Here is a 26584-nt window from a genome sequence, read left to right on the forward strand (position 1 = left end):
TGTTTTGTGTTTTGTCCATCCTCACATGTTTGGCAGGCGTGACGGAAAGAGCACTGTGTTGTGAGAGGGTGCCTTTATGGAGTCAGAGTTCCTGACAACACAGTCCTTCAGCTCCTCTCCCACAGCCGCTGAAATTGAAATGAACACAGATGCATGAGTCACTGTAAGACAGGAACAGGGAGCAGGAAGGTGTCCTGCTGATGCCAAGGCATTTTCAGTTCGGTGATGAGAATTCTCCCCCGAGAAAGTTAGTATAGATCTTCCCCATCCCTAGTGTGTGGGCACAAACTGACCCTTTCCGTCCTGAGGGATGGTCCACTTGTCAGCACTCAGGAAATTGGTCCTGTCCTCTGTCTGCCTCTATTACCGCACCAGAGGACACACTTTGCAAAGAAACTTTTTTGTCAGAAGTAGTTTTTTTTAGAATGTTTCCCTGTTCCTCATTTCCTTCTTCAGGGTTGTTTTTTTTTTTGTGAGGATTTTGCATGTTTTTCTGACAGAAACTGCTGTTGGTAATGATCACTCAGAGGTTATAGTACTTGCAGTGATTCTCTGATTTTTTAAATTGAAGTCTCATTTCTTTGTTCTTAAATTATTTTATATTCTTTATAATCAAAAGAGTTCCATCTGCAGCCCTTTTTATTTTTTATTTTGAGACAGGATCTTTCTAAATTATTTAGAGTCTTGCTAAGTTGCTGAGGCTAACCTTGAACTTGGGATCCTTCTGTCTCAGACTCCCAAGCCACTGAAATTACAGGTGTGTGTCACTGCTCACAGCCAGAGCACTGCATAGCTTAAGAACTTAATGTGTATGTATTTCATCTTTAAACAGTGTGGTGAGGTACCAGGACCACATTCCTCTCCTGTCCCAGATGAGGAGACAGGCTCCAATTAAGCAGTTTCAAGAATCACACAATTAAATGGCAAGAATCAGCCCTATTCCTAACAACTCCCTTTGCCAGCATTTACTCAGTGTGGTCAGCAAAACTACTAATCTCATGAGAAATTGCTAGGAAAACATTTCCATGTTCAAATAATTTGGGGAAATGCTGCAAACCATATGTCTCTTGCAGATTATGAATGTATCCCAGTGTAGAAGAGACCCTCAGAAGTATTGCATGAAAGAAGCCGGCTTATCTTTGTTTGAACTATAGCTTTCCATAGGAAATAACATGGAACCTTACTTCTAAACGTAATACATTTTGAGATCACCACACCAGTCTAAAAAGGTGTGTGATCCTTAAGTGCATGGCTTTGGAGCTACAGTACTGAGTTCAATTCTTATGTCTCCTACTCACTAGGTAAATCACATGGCTTCCTGTGCCTTCTTTTCCCCATCTGTAAAACAGGGAAAATATTACAGCATGCACTCACCGGGCAATTGTGAGGACTAAATTATTCAGTGCATCTAAAGGACTGAACGGTGCTTGCACACAGAAGTACTCCATGTTCTAAAGGCAGCAGAAGGAATCAAAACATTTGCTACCCATGGGCTCTGGGCATAGCCAAAATGCTGTTTCATGGATCTTGAAAAAACATTTCAGAGAAGGCAGTATGCCCTTACCCCTTTTCCCTAGTGCTCTCTCTAGCTGCCCTGTACCCTCTGCCCCTCCCCATCTGGTTGCTCCAGATAGCAGCCCAGACCTGGATTCAGATCTGGGCAGTAGGTCTCTGCCCTTGAGCCAGGATTAGCATGTACTCCTCTTGGGACAGAGGATAGCTATCAGGGTTAGCCACACCATGTGGGTGGCCCCGCAGAATCTGCAGAGAACATGCTCTGCAAAAAAGGAACCTAAGTTCCCTGTGTTTGAACAAGGCAACTGCCCTTGCAAACCATTGACTCCTGGATTTTAAAAAGGGGAAACTGTCAAAGCATTGCACTCTCATGGAACCTGCCTCTGTCACCTACAACTCTCCTGAAATCTCCCCCGCAGTGGATTGGACGCTGGAGGAGGAGCCTTAACAGTTTTTCAGGCTCACCTTCTAAGTGCTGGTTTCTAAGTACCAAGCCTGTTTGGGCCACTTGTTATGTCCTGTACCAAGCAGATGTCATGTGGGTTAGGTTTTGCTGGTCCCCTCCCTGCATGTTCTGAAGCTGGTCCTGCATGGACTCCTAGAAAGTCTGGGGAGGGGATCAATTGTAACAATTTACTAATTTTCAAAATTGACACTAGGTATTTCCTATGTGCACTGCTTTTTCTATACATTATAAATGGCCCAAAATGAGAAATTAAAATTAGAAAAATATACCAGCCCTCTGTATGGGCAAGGTTGGTTACACATGATATGTTTATTATTAAATTAAAAATGCAGTTTGCAGAATTATATGCAAATATCCTATTTGTTTAAAAAACCATATACATGTGTATGAAGTGTGTGTTTGTGTGTGTGTGTGTGTGTAAAGGTCAATAGGTGTGGCAGGAAAGAAAAAGACTATTGACCGTAATTACCCCTTTGGTGTGAAATTAAAAGAAAGTTTTAACTTTTTATTCTAGTCATGTGCATATAGCTTGAATTTTGCAATTCACTTCTTTTGTTGTTTAAAAGAAAAAAGAGACAAACTCCCTGAGCTGGCTCCAAAAATAGGGCTAGACTAAATAGTAGTGGCTAGTAATGGGTGTTGCTGCCCGACCGCCTGGAAGGCTTTGCAGTAAAAAGGAAACTTAAGACTAGAAAAAGGGAATTCCAGTCACAGTCAGCACTGCAGGGTACATGTTAAACTGGGCCATGCAGGGTGTAGCTTTGTAGTGCTGCAGTTGCAAATGGTGCTAAGTTCTGCTTTTCCTTTCCCACGCCCTCCCTCCCTCCTTCGGGTAAGCCACACCAGCTGCTCACATCCTCCAAGCTTTAGCTTCCACACATTGTCCTTGGCCAGGATAAAGCACATGATCACCCAGGCCTGCACCAAATGGAGGGGCCCATCCCATACTCAAATACAAGTGGGCATAACTTCCAGAAGGGCAGTACCTATCGCTGTGTCACCTCTGGGGAGTCCTTGCCACATCCACGAAAGTTACTTCCCCAGAAACTGTGAGATCCAGTGGGGGAGCCTGGTCTGAGAGTCAGGAACCTGGGTTCTTTTCCTAGTTTGAGGGATCTTGGGCATGTCATCAAATCTCTTTAAGTGCCAGCTGGACAGAGTAATTTAATTACAGGGTGGTTTGAGGTATGATAATATAAGTGAAAGAGCTTCAAAAGTAAAAGGTGGTGATGTACAAAGAAAAAATAGCATGGCGAACATGGTTATTAGCTGCAGCAAGCTCTGGAGCCTGCACACGCCGTGTGGACCTGGGAGAGAGTGAGCCTCTCTCCCAGCGGAGTGTTCTGTTCTTTCTTGATTGAGAGGTGGAGCCCCTTTCTTAGCAGCTTGCAAAGCACTTTATTCCCTCTTTTTAAAAAAGGTAAAAATACAGAAGTTCAACCAGAGAGGTTGAACGGTTTCTCTCTCTTTCCTCCTTCCCAGATCCTACCAGTCATCAGGGAACAGGGCCACAGTGAGGCTGGACTCTTTCTGTGTTCCTGTTCCAGGTGCTGAGCATTGAACAGGACCCTCGATACACCATTCCTGGCCTGGACACCACCCACGACACGCACTTCCCCATAGTCTTAAAGTTGTCTCCTTTACCATTGCCGTCTTTTCCTCTCCATGTCAGTCACTCTGAATAGTGAGCATCTTGGTGTTCACACAGGATCTGAAGATTGAAGGGACCCCTGCACTCATATAGCTTTGTTTGTATTAGACTCGGTGTTTTGTTTTTTTTTTTTCTTTTGTGCTTTCTCACCCAATTTCTTCATTCATTCAGAAACAGTTTTAAGTGACCATTGCACATTCATTCGTTAAACATTTATTGAGGGCTGCTATTTGTAAGACAGTGTGCTAGCATTAGAACCATTCTTGTCTTTCATTCACTTAAGTTGGGCAGAGTGTGCAAGCAGACAAACTGGTAGGTGGCCATGTTATGCAGAAAGGGGCAGGGAGGAATCACAGGCACAGCGGTGTGTTTTAGAACCTCCAAAGCAGGGATCATCTAACATTGAGAGATTGAGGCATATCCCTGAACACATCATGCCCTGCTTTAAAGCTTTCTCTGGCTTTCAGATGCCTACAGCATAAAATTCAACCTCCTGAGCCTGGCAGCTGACTGGTTCACTCCCACCTGTGCCCCTTCTACCTCCTCTTCTTCATATTGTCTCTACTTAGGGAAACGCCCCTTCCCTGCACAGTTTCTGGGCTTTTACAGTGCTAGTCTTCACCCCTCCACTTAGAGGGTCCTTCCCACCTAGCTCTAAATTCCATAGGCAGTGCCACTCCTCCTTGAAGTCTGCCCAGATTTCCACAGCCATGAGGAATCTCTGCTTTTTCTGAATCTCCCTGGACTTACCTTTCTCTCTCTTGATGCTGCTTTTTTGATTAAAATTATCTGCGATCCTTCTGTTTCCCCTACTGGTAGAGAGTTCCGTGTGAGCAGAGATTAGGGTTCACTGTACATCCTCAGTGCCTACCAATAAATCGGAGCAGACCCCTGATGAGTAGTTGTCGGGGAGGGGGATCGGTTTTTTTGGAGAGCCAGCAGAGACTTGGGGTAGAAGTAACCTAATGTAATCTAGAAGCAAGGGGAGAATCCCAACAGGGGATTAAAAGGGGAAGACTTTCTGGAGGAAAAAATAGGAACAAGAGCAAGTCATAGAGTTAAATTTCAGGGATCAACTGAGGAACAGCAAGTCAAGCAATTGTTCTTTTCCTGCTCAGGGTTGTGGAGAGGCTTTGAAAATCCTGTGAATGCTGTGGAATGCCGGGCATGCCTCTCCCCAGAATGTCCACAGCACCACATTTCACAGCGGATGCCTGGTTTCTTGAAGGGTAAAGAAGCCCTGGAGTGAGAACAGTGAAGGCCTTGAGGCTGGCTCACGGCCATATCAAGAAGGGCTTCTGGGCCACGGTGACAGTTGCTTTCAGCCCAGCTGTTAGTGGGGCCCTGGATGGTTGGTTGGATGGTTTTAAACCTTTTGCTGAAGTATGACAGCAGACAGAACAGGATCATGGTCATTAGTGGGATGATTGATTCACAAGTGAAGCACACCCTCATGGCCAACACGTGATGTGTCCCTTGCCATCCTGCTCTTCAAGGGCCCCACTGTCCACTGTCTTGCCGTCTGATGACACAGATTAGTTTCACCTGTGGCAATGCTGGATGCAGCTAGAACCACGTGGACTGTGCTCCATTTTCACTCGGTGTCTGGCCCTTTCATGCACCCCAAAGTGCATGAGACTCATTCCCACTGCCGTGGAAGCTCATTCTTTGCTGTTCTCTGTGTAGTACTCTGTGGAGCGACTCCTATTTGGCCATTTGGGCAGCCTCCATCTGGGGTAAGAGTGTAACGGTGCTGCTGTCTTCTGCTACATATAGGGGCACCTTCCTGTCAGGGATACACCTGGACTAGAGAAGCAACATATAATCATTCTGCCCACATAATTTGCATGTCCACCAACACACTGGTGTTTCTAAAGGTTATAATACCATCAGAGCTGAATTTTAGGGGATGTATCTGGCTGTGGTGGCTTTGGTGGCTTTTAGCAGTGGTTTCAGTTGTTTCAGAGGCCCTGGTTGTCTGCAGAGTCCCGCAGGCTGCCCCTGAGAAAGGGAAGGTGAGCTAGTGGTCCTGCTCTAGGCTTCTCATGCCCACCCCACATCCACCAGGGTGGCCTGCTCATGTCTCAAGTTTGCTTTTGCCCTTATCAAGGGCATCTTGGCCATGGCCATCAGTCTGACAGGCTGAAAAGCCTTAGAGGACAGCTCCAGGGAACTGTTGCCATCGTCTCCAAACACTTATGGAGCAGGAGCCTGATCCAAAGGCTGCTGGTGGGGACTGCAGACTGAGGTGCTGAGAAAAATGGAACTGGCAGGGCTAGAGGCCCTTTGAATGTGATGGGGCATGGTGATGGTCCCAGAAACACAGCTGAAGTAATGAAAGTTTTATTTGACGAGAGAGGTGGGTTGAGTCCAGAGGAGGACTTCTGGCCTTTGAGTTCAAGGGCACTGGGAATAAGAAGTGTATGAACCTTGGCATCCAAGGAACTTGCAAGCTCTCTGGATGAAGGCATGGGTCTGGGGCCAGAGACAGATGCAAGAATCATCTGCAAAAAATGGGAGTGGAGGGCTGGGGATGTGGCTCAAGCGGTAGCACACTCGCCTGGCATGCGTGCGGCCCGGGTTCGATCCTCAGCACCACATACAGACAAAGATGTTGTGTCCGCCAAATACTAAAAAATAAATATTAAAATTCTCTCTCTTTCTCACTCTCTCTCACTCTTTAAAAAAAAAAAAAAAAATGGGAGTGGAGGAGAGGAGAGAAACAGGAAAATCGGGTACTGGGCCAAATCTTCAAGGTCAGCTGTATTTAAAGACAGAGCAAGGAAGAGACAGTACAGAGCCAATTTGAAACCTGAAGATGGACCCAAGGGAGGCCTGGACCAGAAACCAGGACAGGCTGGCTTAGCCATGTCAGCATGAAAAAGTGGACATGTTCAAAGCTTCAGTTTTATCTGGAAATAGGAAGTTTAGCAGAGTGTCTTCTCTGTTATTATTGTGGGTTCTGGGTTCTATAGGCATGTGCTGTCATCTTTGAAAATTGGCAACAGTGGCAATTCATCCAGAAATTTCAATTTGCTCTGATACCCTTCCCAGAACACTCTAGCTAAAAGAGCTTACTGTATTTGTGGGCATGGTTCCTCCCACCCAAACATCCATTAGCACTATTTTCTCTCCTTAACACTCACCTACCTTGGAACCCCCTGGTAAGGAAAATGCCCCACTCCCCATGTAAGCTGGTCCCCAGTTGTAAAGTCTTCCAAGGCATTAACTCAGTGCTGACCCCTGCACATCACCCCACAGCATAATTCTGTTGGCAGTAGCCACTGCTGTTGGAATCACCTCTGCAGTTCACTTAGTGACACTCAGTCCCCACCTTGATCATTAGGAATCTTACACCAGTGGTTTGAGTAGTGCAAAGAACAGGAAAGAAAGGGCTATTCAGAGGGAAGCCAAGAAGTGGTGCAGAGTGTCTCCGTTACTCTTCTCTATTAGGGAGAGGAAACTGAGGCCCAGAAGGGGAAGGGACTAGCTCCTCTACCAGGCAGAACAATCAGGAGGCCTCAGCCTTGTGACTGAGCAGTCCAGTCACATTCTAGTCCTGAGGCTCTTAACCAGGAGTACAGGCTCTTAACCTGGGGATTTTCCAGAATCCACCTTGGCCAGGTTCTATCCCTGAAACTCTGATTCTGGAGGTATGGCATGAGGTTAGGCCCTGGGTACATTGAAAGAGATGCCCAGGTGAGTCTAGAAGGCATTCCTCTTAGGAAGCTATCTGGTAGTCGTTCTGTTGGTGCTTTTTGTCTTTCATGTTGCTATACCTTTTGAGTGCAGGTATAATCTGCTTCTAGGGAAATATAAATTGCTATATTAATCTGTTTTCTGTTCTATAACAAAATACATGAGGCTGTGTACCTTATAAAGAAGTTTATTTAGGTCAGTTTTGGAGGCTGATAGTCCAATATTGGGTGGAACTCATGGTAGATGGCACAGTGGCAAGAATGAGTGCAGAAGAGACCCCATGGTGAGACAGGAAACCAGAGAGATTCAGGGGCCAGCTGTACTCTGATAACAGCCTGCTCTCAAGGGAACTAACTAGGATCCTGTGGGAACTCCATTAATCCCTTGGGCGGGATTGGGGAGGGTGCATCCCCAGTGACCTGATCATCTTCCACTAGGATCCCACTGCTTCTCAACACTGCCACACTGGGGACCAAACTTCCAGCACCGGAACCTTTGGTGTCACACTCAAACCATATCCAAACCATAGCAAATAAGATTCCATTTAAAAGAAAAGGGGGTGGGGAATCTCTGTTTGAAATCCACATGAAATTATTAAAACTGAAAATGCACTAAATATTTAAGAGAGGAAGCACTTGATAGGCTATTAAGAAATGAGGGTCTCTTGAGGCAGAAAGATTATTTTTTTCAATTATCTGCAAAAGTACCAATCACATAAATTTACATGCTAAATTCAAGAGGTTCACACAAATCCATAAATAGAAATAAAAATAAATAAAATAATTAATTGACCCTGTATAAGATGGTGTTTGAAAAAGCACTTTTTAATACTTTTGATGGCATTATTATTTTATCAGGCTCGCCACATTGCAAATAGGATAGCAGGGTTCTACATTGGTTAAAGGTGGAAGTGGCATACTAACGTGGCAGCAACTACATGTGACAGCTAGGTATGTGTACCCAAATCTCAGCTGGCAATAGTTTTCAGCTGTCAATCCCTCCGGTCTATAAGAGCACAAGCATGCAGGGACCATGTGAACCCTAGGTCTGTTCATTTGTAAATGTTTACACTGAAGGTAATGGCTGATTGTAAGAATTCCATGCAGATTCTTATAATCTTATATAATTTCTGGTATTATATAAACACATGTCATTTATTCTGATTTTCACTGGGCATAAAAGAATCTCATAGCCAGGGGTGGTAGCACATGCCTGTAGTCTCAGCAACTGATCTTGTCTCAAAATTACAAAAAAATAAAATAAAATAAGGATTAAGGGTGTAGCTCAGTGGTAAATCACCCTTGGTTCAATCCCCAGTACTGCAAAAAATACATACATATATTACAGAATCTTCACATACTTAAAAAAAAAAAAATCTCATGCACTTCTGAAAATATCCTGAAGACAGACTTTTGATAGAATCTGCTTCAACCTTCTGAAACTCCTGTTTGGTTACAGACAACCAAATGTTGATCTCCTGTGGTCTTTCTTAGGAGTTTAATCCCTGGACCCCTGCAGTGTTAGAAAAGTTTGATGGACTTTACAATTAAGGACATGAGTAAGTTAAAAGCCTTAATTTGTTGTATTCACTGTTAGAATTTACTTGAAAATATTTGCCCAATGCTGCTTGTGAGATGAATTAGCCTTGGGAAGCAGCCCACTTCTCCACCCTAAGTGCTTGACCTGCACAAGCAGATTTAAGCAAAGAAGAGATTTGGGACACTTCTTTCCTTCCAGAGCTTGCAGCTTCAGAAACATACTTTCCTATATTGGTCTTTAATACAAGAAGGAAACTGCCACCAGGGACAGAAACTGAAGAAAGAGCTGCTTTTGAACCCAAAGATACCAGGTATCCTAAAGTCAAAGTTGATATCACACTCCCATTCAAGTGTACAGGGGTGATGAAAGTGTGTGCACTAGAATTATACTTTTGTTTTGTTTGGTACTGGGGATTGAACCCAGAGGCACTTTATCACTAAACTACATACCCAGCCATTTTTATTTTTGAGACAGGATCTTGCTAAATTCCTGAGCATGTTCCTAAGTTGCTGAAGCTGGCTTTGAATTTGGAATCCTCCTGCCTCAGCCTCCCTGGTACTAGGGATTATGGGTGTGCAGTCTCACGCCCTGCTCACTGGTATTATGCTTTGAAAGCTGAAGTTGAACTATGCTCAAGACATACAAGCAGCTGTACAAAAAATTTACGTTTTAATTTAGAGATGGTTATTATAGTTCCTACTTGATACTTAATTAGAATCAGAGCTAATGATTAGTTTATCTAACTTAACCTTTTTGTCTGGTAGGTAATGCATTTGGAAAAGTCTTCTCTGAAGGAATCCTTTTGTAATGTGACATAATCCCAGTTTATTTCACTGGGTTCAGACTTTTATCATCACTTGCCTAAAATACTGTGCCATCATTTGATTGAATTGTTTACTGAGTTTCTGCTGTGCGTCCAACTGTAGGACTATATTGTCCATTTCCTGAATTATGAAGAATTGTGTCCATAATGAGTAAATCAGCATATAGTCTTCCTATATGTAGTTCATGTGGAAGATACAAAGAACTGTGTAATGTGGGGTGCCTGCCCTCTAGGAACCACTATCAGGTAGAGTATGAAGCTTAAAGAAAGGGGGTGAAGTAAATATCAATTATTACAAAAAGTAGGATGGCCATAGCTGTAGACTCTTGGAACTTACAGTCTGGAGTAGAATACTTTATCTAGGTCTGGCCTGGGAAATCAGGATTAAAAAAAGCCATAGAAATTCTTTTTTGGCATTTGCAGGTAGAAATCCTGCACTGTATTTTGTGAAATTCTTGAGGTGAAGTGAACAAAACTTACTTAGCAAGTTGTTTGTAGTAACATGCTACATATTTAAATTGGTGTCATTTCTCCAGCTGTTCTAAGTGAAGATATTTTTGTCATGATTTGTTTGTCTCAACAGTCTTTCTTAAATATTCTATACCTCATTTAAAGAAAAATATTAATGAATTTGCATTAATTTATAATTCTGAGAAATTTTATATCATTCCTTTGATGAACTGGAGACATTCAGAAATTTTACAGAATTCAGTGAACCAAAGTAGAAGCGTGCCTTTTAGGTGCCACATTATTTAAATCACTCCGCCGCTGTTGATGATGATGATGTTTGAACCTTCAGCGACTCACCCTTGTTTCCCATTCCATTTTCCCTCAAGCAACATTAAAAAAATAAAAGTTGTTATCAACAAATTTGATTTCAGAGGTAGAATTCTAATCAATTTAATAGAAAATTAGTTAGAACTACAAGAAGTCAACTTGGGAACCTCTTGTATTCAGTCCCATTTCTTTGAAAATACATATTTAGGTACTATCAAACCTAGAGAATGCTCCCCTGCTATTACCTGGAACGCTCCTCCTCAGATCCAGATGTGTCTTGGCCATAGGTTCATGGGAGAACGTGAGATGAAGTTTCCTATTCTGCATTTTGGCATGTCAAGTGGTGGGTATCTGGACCACATTGTTGCCTCTCATTTTTGTAGATGTCTGTGGGTAGTAATGCTTCCTGGCAAGGTATCCTTGGGTATCTGTGACCCAGAGTTAAGCACCGTGTGAAATGGGCAGTGGTCCTAGATCGCAGCTTATAGTCCCATCTGTGCCTCCTCAAGAGGCAGTTAGTTCACTGCACTATGGACACTGGGCATACTGGTTAGAGCTGATCTGGAGAAGGAAATTAGGTAATTATTAATGTACGTATCTGTCATTCTTTAATGACAGATTCTCAGCTGATAATGTCAGTAATTGTCATGTCATATATTATTTAGAATCATAAAAATTTTCTTTTTCTTTTTTTTTTTTTTTAAGAGAGAGAGAGAATTTTATTTTATTTTTTAGTTTTTGGCAGACACAACATCTTTGTTTGTATGTGGTGCTGAGGATCGAACCCTGGCCGCACGCATGCCAGGCGAGCGCGCTACCACTTGAGCCACATCCCCAGCCCATAAAAAGTTTCTTTTAATTTTTTATTCTTAAATTTTTCAACCATATCCAAAAGTGGGATGAACCTCATGCAGCTTAACTATTGAAGCCACCCAGTTTCAACAACTAACTAACTCATAGCTTGTCTTGCACCATCTATATCCCCACCTACACTCTCTCCATTCATAGTTTCTGTCGCCATCTATTTGTTTTTCCTGTTCAAGTGGTCAGTACGTACTCTTTGGCAGTTGACACCTTTTGCTCCAGTGCCAGCTGGGTGTAGTGGCACATGCCTATGATCCCAACTTGGTAGGCTGAGGCAGGAGGATCACAAGTTTGAGTCTAGCCACATAAATTTAGTGAGAACCTGTCTCAAAATAAAAGATAAAAAGGATTAGGGATGTAGGTTAGTGGTAAAGTGCCCTGGGCTCTATTCCTAATACCAACTATTCCTAATACCAAATAAATATATATATATATAAATGTTCTAATGCCAACCATCTCATACAACAGTTCTGTCCAGTTCCTTGTCTTCACTGCACTGCCACACTTCTTTAAATACATTCCTGTCCCTACTGCTGGTGTGTTCCTGAGTTAAGAGTTTTCTCCAGTTCTTTATTATTTGACCTGCATTCCCTTCGCACTGTGTTAACTACTCATGCAGGAGTCCCCAGCCACCAACTGGCAACTCCCCACTCACCAAGTCCAGTGAACTAGTTTTTGTTCTCTACTTCCTTTATTCCCATAAACCCCTCCTCCTAGTGTGGTAAATGACAATCATGGGATGTTTGCTGTTTGGTTATAATCATAAAAGTGTCACACACAGTTGAGAGCACAGGCTCTGGAGCCGGGTGCTGGTCTGAGTGCTCCACCTATGTAGTCCTCTCTGACCTCTCCCCTGACCTCGGCTGTCTTCTGAGTGGTACCTCCCTCAGTTCTAAACTGGGAAGAACAATAGTAACAACCTCATAGCATTGTTTTGAGGAATAAGTAAGTTTATCTGTAAAACCCTTAGAACAATACTTGGCAAGCCTAAGTGCTGTGTAAGTATCATCTATTATTACCCTCCCCCCCCACCAGCCAAAAAAAGAAAAAAAAACCCTAAAGCTTTTAACTACGGGAGTACATAAAAAGCAGCACCAAAATTCCCTAACGTTGTTACCACCTAACAGTAAGTACAGTTTGGAGTGTGCTCATCTAACATGCACAATACATTTTTAACTAAACATATTTATACAACATTAGCCCCTCTTCCTCCCCAACACCCCCCACCAGCCCATCCTCTAGCTTTTGTGACAGTGTTGCCCAGGCTGAATGTTTCCTTGCCCCTCATGTGCTCCTCTTAAGATGCCCCACTTGAGCCTGTTCCTCTGAGGAAGGTCCAAGGCCCACAGCTGCACTCTGCTCTCTCTTTCCTGTGCTCACCAGCAGCCATCTTTGTGCTGTCACTCCCTGTTCAGCCCTGCGAACAAAGTCTTATTCATTCTTACGTTTTCATATCTCTTGCAAGCAATTTTTTTTTTTTTGCATTCCAATTGTCTCTGTGTGCAGTCTCATGCTGTAACTCCTGATAGTGATAGGTACTGAGTTTTTTCCACTGCCAGCTCTTTTCTGTATTTTTTCATTTAATCATTACAGTCCTAAGAGGAAGAAACTCTGTCTTATTTTGCAGATGGGCACATGGGAGTTCAGGGACCATAAATGACTTAACATCCTATTATACTAAGTGGTAGAGCTCAGATTTGCACCCAGTTCCATCTGACACTCAGACGTGATCAAGTTGCTGTCTTCCAGGCCTTCCATGGGTACAGTCCGCCTTGTCTTTCCCAGTCTCTCACTTCTAGTCCTTCTTGCCTGAGGTTGCTCAATCATTTTGCCCTCAGCCCTCCACTTACTCCTGTCACTCTGCCCAGAAACTTTTGGTGGCTCCCATTTTATATTAGAAAGCCACTTAAATCCTCACTCTACTGCTCCCCTCAATCCCTCAATAATCATTCTGAAATTCTCTCCTTCTCTTCACCCACCTATAGTTTCCACCCTCCCAGGAATAATTCAGTTCGGACCTGTATCAGCATCAGGCTTCTCTGCCTGCTGCAGCCCTCATTGACCACCCCTCTCTGGGTTCCTGATTCCTATCTTTGGATTTTTTATTGGCCCACTTACACTGCTTATTTTATTCAGGACTTAATCATAAGCCCTTCCACCACCAGTCAGTACTCCACGTTCATTGGTGACAATGCCCAGCTCCAGCCCCAGCCTCAGCTCCAGCCCCAGCCTGCGGCTGTAAATGCCAGTGAGCTACAGGAGCTTCCTCAGGACTTTGCAGTCTGTTCCTCTCTGAATCATTTCTCCTGCTCCTTCAAGAAGGCGGCACCACTCAAAGCAGGGCAGTGGCAACTGTTGCCTCTAATCCAAAGTGATGCAGCCTCGTTTGTGGGTTGCCTTATTTACATCCATCCCATTAGATATTTGGGTTTTCTGCTTTTATTTAAGTGCACACATGAGAGACTACCTCCTGTCTGCTTAGCCATATTATAAAGTATGCCCCCTGTTTAATGTGAGGCCAGAGTCCTAAATATCTCTGTTCTGTTTTATCATTTCACCAGATAATGGGGACAGAATTGCTACATGTGGACAACATCCAGGGTGAGGGGTCCCCGTGCAGGAAACCTCCAGCCCTGCTCAGCCAAGGGGGTCATAGAGGGTTGAAGGCAGGTCCTTCAGGAAAGCTGATGGGGAGGAAACCCAGTTCACAGATGGGAAGGAAGGTGTAGGTTTTCTGGGTTTAGGTATCAAAAGGGCCACAGAGCACTTTGTCACAGGTAAGAGGAGGAGACCTCAACCCAGCCTGTGGATGTTCTACCTCCTGGGTTAGGCAGCTTGGCCTTACATCTCTTCCAATTCCTCAGGATACAGCCTCTGTGTCTCTGTATCCCGACTCTCAGCTTAGCCTTAGGATAATGTGGGGAATATGGATCAAGCTTGGTTTACCTAGAGTGAGTGTTAATTTATTGAATTCTGGACTCTTCTCCTCTTTACAGCTTAAAAAAAAAAAAAAATCAGAAGTCACTTCCCCTGGCACTGTGGTTCTTAAGTTTTAGGGAGCATCAGAATCACCCAGGGGCTTGTTAGAATACTGATAGTCTGGGCCCAACCCATTTCTGGTTCTGTAGATCTGGGCTGACCTCTGAAAAATTGCATTTCGAAGAAATCCTCAGTGATCCTGAGGTTGCTGATGCTTGTATAGACCACAGGCAGAGGAGCCACTGTGCCAGAGAACTTCCTAGTGTGTGAGGGGCACGGGGGTGGGGGTGCAGTGTCTTGTGGCTCTTTCCTTTCACAAATGCCTGGCACTTTGGAGTTTAGTGAAACATGTCCTGGGTACATTTTTATATTGTTTAGAAATCTCTTCACTTCATATTGTAGTTTTGTCCCCAAAAGTAGTGCGCAGGTCCTTTTAGGACAGGGTTTTGTCTTTTGCATCCCTGATCATACCCACTTCTTCTCTGGCCTCAGGAAGCTTCTGGGAGATGCAGGAGGGATGCAATGTGAGAAGTAATTAGGGATACCAGGCTTCATTTCAACCTTGGCATTTATTATCTGGATATCTGTAGAGCTTCAGCATCCCTGTTTGAAAAATAGGCATTATTACATACTACCTTTAACACAATCTCCAAAATACAGTGTTAGAATAAAACACATACATGCAATGCATGTAATATGCTCCCATTTTTATTTTTTAAGACAGATACATGCATAAACATGTCTGTATATGAATGGGATATCCTCAGAAGGAAATATGAGAAACTGGTAACAGCAATTGCCTGAGAAAGGCTAGAGTTCAAGGAGAACTACTTTGTGTTGAAGACCCTTTCAGACTGTTTAAAATGTTTACTATATACTTATTCCTTCATTAACATTTGAAAGCTAATTAATGAAGTAAGAGTAATATTTTTTTAGGGGCATTGTGAAAAGTAAATAAAATAATTTTACATAAAGCTCTTAACACAGACTTTGGCCAAAAAAAAAAAAAATCCATTGATGATGTTACCTTTTTTTTTTGTTTTAAATATTAAGTAGTGATTGCATTCATTCATTCCTTTATTCAGTTATTAGGTAAACATATGAGACATCAGGCCATCTTGAGCCAGCCATGCAGATATAAGCAAATCTTTCCTCAGTCAGTCTTACAACACTAAGTAGAGAGTAAAGCTTGTTTGTAACTGTCATTCTCAGTGTTGACTGTAAATATACGTCTCTATGCATGGCTGGATTCTGGTCTAGCACAGCACAGAAGAGACTGAGTCCTACACCTCTGTAGGTCAGCCTCAGAGGGTACTCCTTGTGGGCCCACCTTCAACAGTTGGAAACCTGTTTGTGGTACAGTATACAGGTAAAATGCAATGTGGCTCTCGGAACCTGGGTACCACACAAGTGGCCAATCCATGCTGGAGGTAAAAATTCAGAATTAGTAATTGACCCTAAGCAAGTGTGGGAACCCCAGGAACTCCACCCAGACTTCTCAGAACTATGCAAGGAACCAAGCAGGTGGGTATCCATTGGCTCAGAACAGTCAGTATTTTGCAGAATACCTGTGGCAAGGAGCAGCAAGGTGTATCTTGTTTCTAAGAAAACAAACACTGGACTCATAAACACCCCTGGGTGGTAGGTTCACTTGCTAGCTGATGTGTTGGTTGCCACATCACATGTCTTAATCTAACCCACGTATTGATTGAGGCCTCATTCTCTGAATTAGTCCATATAAGAGAGAAGGTGGCATTAGATACCTCATCTGCTTGATTAGGACATGGCTTTGAAGTTGGGAAATCTGAATTAAAATCTTGTTCCTGCCACCGATAGCTATGTGATCTTGGGCAAATGTGTAACCTTCTGAGTTTTGAAGTATGACAAAGTCAACCTCTTACATTTCCAGAGAGTATTAAATATCTGTATAGAGTACTTGATACAGTAGCTGGCACATAGTAAGGAATAAATGTAGTTGCTATATTACAGAGCCAAAAGTTTAGTTGAAAGACTAGTTGGAAGCACTGAAATAAATGATGTTATAAGCCTTTCTTGAGAGCTTGATAACAGCTATTAATCCTCTCCTCAGGTTAACACACCCCAAATTTTGCATATAATTTTAGGGTATTCAGGCACACCTCCCCATGACTACCCTTTCTTTGCATAGGTAAGTCCTCAGGTGTCCTTGAACCCCTGAATTATATATACATAGCAGGAATTCATAAAGGGAATTAGACACCATAAGCAAAAGTAGTTAGAGAGACCTTCCTTACAAGAAATAAAAATGTGAACTGGAGCCTAAAACAAGAGAATTTAAGCCAAGAGAAGCAGGTGGAGAGAGCTTGGGAGGGGGATTACAGGTGGGACTTGAAAGGGCAGCCACTGAAGCCAGGGCCTGCCGATGCAACCTATCTCTGCAGTCAGATAGAAGTAGACGCTCCAGGTCTGGTTTCTGCAGTCAAACTAACAGTGCTTAAACCCCAGTCCAGCAGCTCACCAGCTGTTTGGCATTAGGCATACTTCACTGTGCTTTGGTTTCTTCATTTGTAAAATGGGGGAGAAAATAATACCTGCCTCAGGACCATTGTGAGGATCTAGAAGGATACTAGACTGATAGTATCTAGCATGCAGGCTGGTATGTGGCATTTAGCAATCTCTAAGTAGAAATAAGCTCCTTTTGTGATTAGGATTTTTATTATGGTAGCAGAAGCATTAGGATCTTGAGGGTAAAGCTTTGGACTAGGGAAGTCCCTTTGGACTTCTCTTAGGGAATCCTGAGAAATCCCAGGAACTTGTTTGAGCCAACTTTTCAAAAGAATAAGCTAGGGGCTGGGGATGTGGCTCAAGCAGTAGCGCGCTCGCCTGGCATGCGTGCGGCCCGGGTTCGATCCTCAGCACCACATACAAACAAAGATGTTGTGTCCGCCAAAAACTAAAGAATAAAAAATATTAAAATTCTCTCTCTCTCTCTCTCTCTCTCTCTCTCACTCTCTCTCACTCTCTCTTTAAAAAAAAAAAAAAGAAGAAGAAGAAGAATAAGCTGAAAGTGGTACTGTATCTGAGCAAAGGGTCAGAAGAAAATGTACTGGAAGACGATTAGGGTCTGGAGAGCTGTAGCAAGCTGAGGCCAGCATCCCTGGCTCAAGGTCCTGGGAGCAAAGACTGGGTAAAATAGAAGCTGGGAAAATGGGGAAATTAAAACATAGTTTTTCAGAGTCAGAGTCCCGAGAATTTGGAAAGTTCCAGAATGTAAGTTTGTACTGTTTATCATAGCAGGCAGTGTTGTGTCCAGTTAGGCACCGGGTCTATGAAGCACTCCAATTGGGACATCCAGATTGGGATGCACTGTAAGTGAAAAATACACACTGGGTATTCAAAAATGTAAACTGCAATAATTATTATAAGGAATACCTGTCAATTCTGTTCGTATTAAACTTAATTTTACTTTTTTTCTATTTTTCTTTTCATGTTGCCAGTGAAAACTTTTAAATCATACATGTGGCTTGTATTTTTATTAGTTAGCTCTTGATATGAGAAGTTAGAAGGAGGGTTGAGACCAAAGGGTGCCTCAGTGACCAAGACAATGGAGATGTCACAGATGTCACTCAAGAAGGGATAGACAGTGGTATTTCACCTGTGACTATGAACCATTCAAGTGTAAATTTAAATGGTCTACTATTTGGACTGAAGTAAAGGTGAAGTGCATTGGTCACAGCTAAAGTCATAGGGTAGAGAGAGCTTCCTCTCCCTCCCTTGAGGACCAGTGTATGTCAGGCAAGTGCTAATTTACATGCATCCCTCAGTTCCTCCTGGAAGCAGCCCTTCAAGGTATTTACCAGGATTATCCCTTCCTGTTTTACAGATGAGGCTCAAAGAAGTAAAGCACCTTGAAGTCATAAGTAACTAGCCACAGTTTGTATTTATCTGACTGTAAAAGCCCTTGTTGACTCTGCTACTTTCAGAGCCCCAGGAGTGAGCCCTATGGGTACCTGGTCAGAAATAGTGAGAGTGGTAGCAGAGGGATACCACCAGACATGGCAAGAGCAGGGATGTCTAGCTTCTGGACATTTTCCAGAAGGAAGTGGCTATTAAGAAAACAAATTTAGACTTTTTGTAGCAAAGAAATATATTAAATAGTTACAGTGATTTCAAGCTGAAGGAAGCTTAGTCCTGTAGGTTAAGGTAATCCAAACGCAAATTTTTCAGGGTTTGTTCAGAGCTTTAACAATGACCTGTTTTAATTCCCAGATAGAAATAAGCGCGGGCAGGCTCTGGAAGCAGAAACTGCTCATCATCCAAGTTTCTCCAGAGAAGCTGTCAGGGTCACCTAAGAAGTTTGTAAATGCGGCTTCTTGAGCCCTAGACCTATTGAATCAAGGTTTTCTTTGGTTGTTTTTTGTTTTGTTTTGGTTTGGTTTGGTTTTTTTGTATTTGTAGATGAACAGCATGCCTTTGTTTTATTTGTTTTTATGTGGTACTAAGGATTGAATCCAGTGCTTGACATGTGCTAGGTAAGTGCTCTGCCACTGAGCTACAGCTCCAGTCCCTGAATCAGGTTTTTTAAGCAAGTGCCCCCCAAGTGTTCTGGATATACAGTGAAGTTAGGAACTCACTGCCCAGGCTCTGTAGCAACCTCTCCTTCTGGATTTATTACTTGGTTTGGCTCATTCTCATGGCTCCCTGCCAGCTTCTCTGGGGCTCTGAGGATGATAGGATCATCTGTGTCTTTAGCAAAAGCCTTACCTGGAATCTGGGGCAGTTGTTCTTTTAACTGAGAACAGCCTATTCTCCTTGATTTCCATCTTGGGAGGTTGCTTAGCGCCTCACTTCCTGCTGGCAGTGTGTGGGGACCACCTCTCTAAGTGAGCCACAGCCCCTAAATAGAGCACAGTATCTTCCCATAAGAGATTTTGACTGGCACCTGCCCCTCCTTTCTCCCCACTTCTTCCTTGTATTCTTTCTGTTTAGAGACGGGTGGTGACTGTGATCTTGAGAGTAAGGTCAGCCAGAGCCCCAGCTATACCATGTGAACCAGTGTGATTCTAAGCATGAATTTTTTGTAGTTTTAGATGAATATAATACCTTTATTTTATTTGTTTATTTTTTAACCTCTCTGCTTCATCTATAAAACAGACACAATAAAAGAATGTATCTCCCAGAGTTATTGTAAGAACTAAATGCATGGAATTTACTCACCTGGCAAAGACTAAGTATTCAGTAAATGGTGGCTATCATCAAAATTAATCATTATTTAACTTATCTGTCTCATTATTATTAGAGAGATGCACCCTGGAAGGCAGGTAAAATGCTACTAATGTAGGGTACTAGATAAGGAACTCAAAAGCTTGCTGCTCTTACAGGATGAGCTTGCTGGAGCCTTGTGAGAGCGGTTTTATTTTCCATTCTGTTGATTCTATGTAAATTTCTCTTAGCTGAGCTCTAGCCGTCTCTTTCCCCTTTACAGACCACGTTTTTCTAAAGCTCCATGCAGCCCTACCTCGCCTCTCCCTCTCAGTCTCCTCCCCCATAACTAGCAGCTTGCTCTTTCTGCCCTTTGCTCTCAGAACTGTGCAGAATGAGTAGGACCTGCGGCTGGTCACAGGTTCCGCCACTATTGGCCTCACAGCCTGCTACTGTGGTCTGGCTGAGAGAGAATTTATGTCTTAACTACTCCCTCCTTTGAGTCCTAGAGTTTGGGGTATTCAGCAGTGATGGTATGGCAATAACAGCATAGCTAATATCTGCAAGTTATTTGCAGTTTACAAACAGCAGATTAGCAGTTGCATGTTGTTCATGGTTCAGTTACAGCAAACAGAAAGCGCTCTTGGCAGTTTCAGTGGAATGGGCTTAATACAGGGGTTGGGTGCTTGCCTAATCACCTGAGGTCTGGAGGAGCAGGTTCTCAGAGTCCCTAGGAGGGACTGCCAGCACGATAGAACTGGCCCCCAGGACCCAGTGGAGAGTGCAGAACCAGGAGGCTGCCACAGCCACGGGGACTCTCATCCTTTCTCTACCTGGTTGCAGGTGGCTAGGATGCCCCTGCATCCACACCCAGTAACTAGCTCACCACCCTGCTTGTTAGCAGAAATCAATCTTCCTGTCACTCCCACCTATCAGAATATGTTAATTGGCAGAATTGACATTTTCCAGTGCCCTGGCAGCAGGAGACTGGGTGTATTCATGTGCGAAGGACACCATAGCCAGCTGCCACAGGCTCAGGGCTTAAGCAACAGCAATTTATTTTCCCATGTTTCTGGAGACTAGAAATCTGAGGTCGAAGTGCTGGTAGGGTTTGCTTTTCCTGAGCCTCTCTCCTTGACTTGTGGATAGCCATCTTCTTCTAATCTTCCCCCTGTACCCCTGTATGTCAGGTTTCCCCATCTTATAAGGACACCAGTCATACTGGGTTAGGGCCTATGTTCAAGATCTCTTTTTATCCTAATTCCTCTTTAAAGATCCTGTCACCAGATACAGATTCTGAGGTACTAAGGGTTTAGAACTTCAGCATATGAAATGGGGGAGGGTGGGCACAGTTCTTCTCATGGCCCTGGAGATGTCATTTTTCACTTTCCAGCCCTACAGTCCATGGGCCATGCTAGGAATAGGATAGGGCTGCTGCCTAGGGCCAGCCCATTAGGGTTTGCAAGGGCTTGTTGCACGTTGTATGGTATATGATAAGAAGATGCAGGTGCTAAACAGGCAGGAAAACATATTCCTTATATTTATTGTAATGATAGACTTTTTTTTTTTTTCTCTTTTGCCATGCCAGGGATTGAACCCAGGGCCTCTCGAATGCTAGGTATGCACTGTTATTGAGCTACATTCCTAGCAGCCCACAGACTTTTTGTTTTTGTTTTGGGGGTTTGTTTGATGTTGGGTTTTTTTATTTCGTTTTGTTTGGTACCAATGATTGAACCCAGGGTACTCTGACACTGAGCCACAGTCCAGTGCTTTTTATTTTGAGACAGGGTCTCAACTAAGTTGCCCAGGCTGTCCTCGAACTTGTGATCCTCCTGCCTCAGCTTCCTGAGAAGCTGGGATTACATCCCACACACTTACTTTATCTGATACTTTTAACAGTCCTTTGAAATATGAAAGTATTATTATTATGTTCATTTCCATGAGAAAATTGAGGCTTAAATTGTTTCCAAGTCTTGCCTAGGGCCTTAGAGCTGGGAAGTAGCAAGAGCGAGACCACATCCCCTGACTGATCCTTGACGTGTCCCTGGAATTAGCTATCCAAGACGCAGTGTAAAGACAGAGTCATGGGTTCAAATTTGGGGGCTCCACAGGTGCACCAGCATATGTTGAGAGGGAAGCCACTACTCAGATCCAGGTTTGTTTCAATCTTCCTTTAAAAGTAAAATCTCTCAATTTCTTAACTGTCGACATCAATTTAAAGTTCAGACACACACACACACACACACACATACACGAGCTAACTCTGTGTGTGTGGCCCAACTAAAAACATCTGCAGCCTGGCTTTGCCTTGCAGACTCTGATAGGAATAATAAGTGCTCATGAGAACAGAAGTTTCTCAACAGCCTGCTCTACACTCCCCCGTTCCCACCAAGGCCATGTTAGAAAGCCACTGCTACCTGGTCACACAGCCTTGAAGTTGGAGAGTAATCTTGATCTTCTGCTTGTTTGCCTCCATAGGGAGGAGCCCAGGGAGCAGCATTTGGTAAACACATGAGTATGCCGGGTGCACTGAGCAGTGCTCCTGCCTGCTTCTGACAGCCCTGTGAGATGGGTGTTTTTATCCCCCTTTTTACAGAAGAGGGCAGACAGAGAGCTGGAGGAAGGCATTAGAAGTTGAAGGCAAGATCAGAAAGGAAATGGAAGCCTGTGACTTTTTTTTTTTTTTTTTTTTTTTTTTAAGCTGCTCTTTCATTACAGCCACAGGGGTATGTTTGCTCATGAAAGTTGGCTTCCCTCCAGTGGTTCAGTTACTGGCCAGGCCATGATGGCCCTGGGGCTCCCTGGGGCCTTCCTCCCAAAGCGTGCTTGGTGACACTTTCCATCCCCACCCTTCTCTCCCAGCTTTAAGCCCCCCCACAAACAAAGATTAAAATGTCCATATTTCCCTAATGGGACATCTTGTTCCTGGGAATTTCTAGGAACAGGAGAATTCAGATGAACCACAGCATTAAAACCAATGCAAATGATTTGACTAGCTAAATACTACATATGTTTATTCAAATCTGTTACCCTTACATGCAACTGAAAATAAGGCTATAGAGGAGATAGCCAGAGTTTCACCAGATGGTGGTCTGCACAGGCTCACGCGGGGCTTGACCCTTCTGGGTAGAATGGAGCACTTGGGACCCCAGATGCTGACTTCAGCCCTTGCCCAGCTGGTGCACAGGAGAGGGGAAGACTGCTCTGCAGGCACCAGGTAGACAAACAAGGTGCCTTCTATCCAGGAGGGGTGTCACATAAACACAAGGTGGTCAGCAGGCCCACTGTTCCAAGTCAATGAGTGTCAGCCACTCCTGACTAAGAGCCACATTGTGGAACATTTAGTGATGTTGCTGAGTGTGAATAGATTTCGTTGGAATTGCTCTCTTTTTTTGGATTTAGTTGGAATTTGATCCCTCTCCAGAAGGGGTGGCTTCTGGAGAGAAAAGGATTACAAGGTGGACTGTGGTATACAAACTGGGTTGCCTCAAAGCCAGTTTTCTAACCTCAGTTGCCCCATCTGTAAAACAAGGATGGATAGTAATGCCCCATTCAGGATTCCAATGAGTGGTCCTAGAATGATGCAGCCTGTGTACTCTCAGCCTCCATACAGAGATTGGTGTCTACCTTGGAAGCTGTTCTTGATGTAAGGAAACCAAATGGATAGCATTAATAGCACAAACAACAGACATCCTTGCCATTGAAAAGACCAGAGCAAGCCCTCTGAGGGTGCCAAGACAGTTGGAGATAGCCTGCCCAGCCCTTGGTCTTGTTCTGCCACAGCCCAGCTGTTAAGGCAGAGCAAAGCACTGAGAACACCTTCCCTCTCAGGAGTGAAACAATAGGAGCCCTGCCTTGAGGCCAGGTAGCTCAGCCAAGAAACTCAAGAGTCCCTGGAAGAGACTCCCCAACTTGAAACAATATAATTTTGATCTGATTTCTCCATAGGAACAAAGTGATAGTCAGAGATTATATTATTTTCCAGTGGCCCAGTTTACAGTATTCTCTAGGGTTGCCCATAAATACCCGCATTTAATTGACTTCTGAAGCTATTGCTGTATGATATTCAGTAGGAAGATGTTTGTGTTTAATAACTTTGTGATGCTATAAAAAATCTCCCATCTCCAAAACTTTAATCAATTATTCATTTACCAGCACAGGGGAAGGAACTTTCAGGAAAAGATTGAGTGGGAGCCTGAGAGGAGCAGAGAGCAGTGGCAGGATTGGGCTCTTCCTGAAACACAAAAGGAAAGGATCCTCTTTATCTAATGTCTCTGTGAGGGCAGAAGCTGTGTCCATCCTACCCATTTATTCTTAGCTTGCTATACCAAGTACCAGTAGCACTCATTTAAAAATGTTTTGCAGCTGGGTATGGTGACGCACACCTATAATCAATCCCAGCACTTAGGGAGGATGAGGCAGGAAGATTGCAAGTTTGAGAGAGACTCAGCAACTTAGTGAGACCCTAAGAAACTTAGCAGACTCTGCCTTAAATAATAAAAAGGACTGGGGTTGTGGCTCCATGGTTTATTGCCCATGGGTTCAATCCCTCATACCCCTCCCCCTGCCGGAAAAAAAAAAAAAAGTATCACATACTAGTTCCCACCTACTCAGAGGCTGAAACTGAGACTGAGGCAGGAGGATCACTAGAAGCCAGGAGTTACTGGCTGTATCTGTCATGTCTGGCATGGAACTCCTGGGCTCAAGTGATCTTTTAAAATGAATGAATGAATGAATCAATCAATCAATGATCTTGCATGGACTTTGCAAAGCCTGGGACCTGCAAGATTCCCCAGTGGAAGGCAGCAGGGAGCTGTGAGAGTGAGAAGGCCCCACAGTGAAGAAGCAGGGCAGAGCAGACATCAGAACCAGACCACTGCATAAAGCCAGAGCTGGCAAGAATGAATTGGGGATTGCTAACTGTTTTTATCTTTTTTCTCTTATGTTTTGTTCTTACTAGCTAGCTGTTTTAAATCCTGATTAAAATTCAGTCAAGAAGGGGAAAAGTCTCCCGTATTCTAGGTGCCAGCTTTCTCACCACTTTGAGAGGGACCTTCCCAGGCTTTTTATAAATATAGCCTGACTGTGGACTATTTGCTTATGGTCACACGGGGTGGGAGCAATGACTGGTCAAGGTCCCATCTGTGTGACCTGTTTGCAGTTACAGGAAAACTTGCCCAGGCCTTGGAAAGTTTGTGCCCTGGAGGTTGAGGAGAATGCTTGGCATTGTTCTCATGCAAGCAGCACATTTAGAAAATCCTGAGGGTGCAGCCTAGAAACCACAGGCCACTCAGAAAAGGTGTCATGTTCACATTCTGGAGGCTGAGAACAGCCACCAACTGGAGGGGCAGCCCAGATCAATGTGTTGCAGGGGAATGAAATTTGCAACCAACTCACTGGGCACTGGGCAGTGTTTGGGGTGAAGTTGCCCACAACCTCACGTTCATTTCAGATGCTGGCCTGGGAGCATAGAAAGGGGCTAGGCCAGGTGGCTGGGTGTGGGTAACACCCCCGAGGAGGAGACCTGAGGCCTCTCCTTGGGTGGGGCAGCAGTACTGAGGAGTCTGAGGAAGAATGTGTTGAACTGAGGTTGCCCAAGGCCAGGACAAGGCAAGGCCACCCTGCCCTGCCACATGCTTCCTCCTCCCAATTTCCTGTACTGTTAGGGCTTCTTTTTCCCTGTGGCAATCCTCTGTTGGCTATCACCAACCTTTGTGTCTCACCTTGATACTAGAGTGTGGCAGAAGTGCCTGGGGGCAGAATCAAAAAAGAGCTGATCCCTGAAGCCCTGCCTAGACCCACTCAGTCAAAACCCTTGACACTCAGTGACCAGAATTGAGGAGAGGTGGGCAGAACAGTCAGGTAAAGGAATTCCAGTTCATGGTCTGTATGACCCCTGGCCCCCTGCCCCCCCGCCAGGATAAAAATAATAGCAGTTGCATTTTATGAGAGTGGCTTGGTCCTGTGCTTAACCCTTAGGTATGCATCAGTGAATGAATCCCAAAAAAGCATTTTGTGGTGATTAGTAGTATTTTTATGTTACAACTGAGAAAACTTGAGCATGGTGGCACATGCATGTAATGAGGCAGGAGAATCACAAGTTCAAGAGCAGCCTGGGCAACATAGCATGACCCTGTACCAGAAAAAAAAAAAATGGCTGTAGATGTAGCTCAGTGGAAGAGCAGCCCTGAGTATGCAAAAACAAAACAACAACCTCAAAAATTCTTGGGCTCAGTCTGCCCACTTCCACCTGTCTGGGAAGTGGCAGAAGTAGGGTGCAGTCCCAGGAATGTGAAGCTACTCATGAAGCTGATTTCAAAGTTCTGCACCCAATTAAAAGCAGTTTTATTTGTGTACCTGACCCAATGCTTCCTCCAACCTCAGAGGGTGCAACCTCAGAGATCCTTGAATTCAGTCCTTGGGGATATCATAATCTGGTGAAACTCAGTGTTGGAGTACCATAATGCCCACGTGGTGGACAGCATGGAGCCTGTGGCTTGCTGGTGTTTTTTGCAGCCTGACTAGTCTAAGCCTTCCTGCAGCTGCAGGTCCTGCTGAAGGTTGAGTCAGCCTGGGTTTGCTGCTGGCGCCACAACGTCCTAAAACTGTTGAGCCCTTGCCTAGTGCTGGCAAGACACACCTACTGTCCACCTGCTCCTGTGAGTCATAAACTACCACACTGCTGCTAGGCCTGCCAGCTCTATCTTTTCCTCCATTCACCATCATGCCAAGAGAAAACTTAACCATATATGGCAGGGGCACCAGGCAGCTCTTGTCCCAGGCCTGCCTTCCTCATGAAATGTGCCACTAGAAACCAGGCAGGTCAAAGCTCAAAAGGCCAGCCTGTTTCCGTTGTTTGACATCAGGTATCTGGGGAGAGGACAGCAGGGCAGCCTGGAACTCAAGGGCTCAGACAAAAAGAGGAGAGTCAATCCTGGCCAAACATATAGGGAAGGGGAAGGTAACAGGATTAGCAAACCCTTGGCCACCAGGATGAGGCCAGAGAGATGTCAAAGGAAGGAATGATAAAGCTTCATTGATTATTTCAGACTTACAGCTGCTCATGCGTCTCAGTTGACATTTACTGTGG

At 44.1% G+C, this 26584-nt stretch overlaps 1 protein-coding gene across 2 annotated transcripts in view; it reads left to right on the top strand.

The window, feature by feature from the left end:
• Gng12 (G protein subunit gamma 12) overlaps positions 1 to 26584 on the top strand; it is a 123217-nt gene that overhangs the window by 90231 nt on the left and 6402 nt on the right. The window lies entirely within an intron of this gene.

This window comes from Callospermophilus lateralis, chromosome 7 (genome assembly GCF_048772815.1).
Source record: "Callospermophilus lateralis isolate mCalLat2 chromosome 7, mCalLat2.hap1, whole genome shotgun sequence".
Taxonomy (NCBI): Eukaryota; Metazoa; Chordata; class Mammalia; order Rodentia; family Sciuridae; genus Callospermophilus; species Callospermophilus lateralis.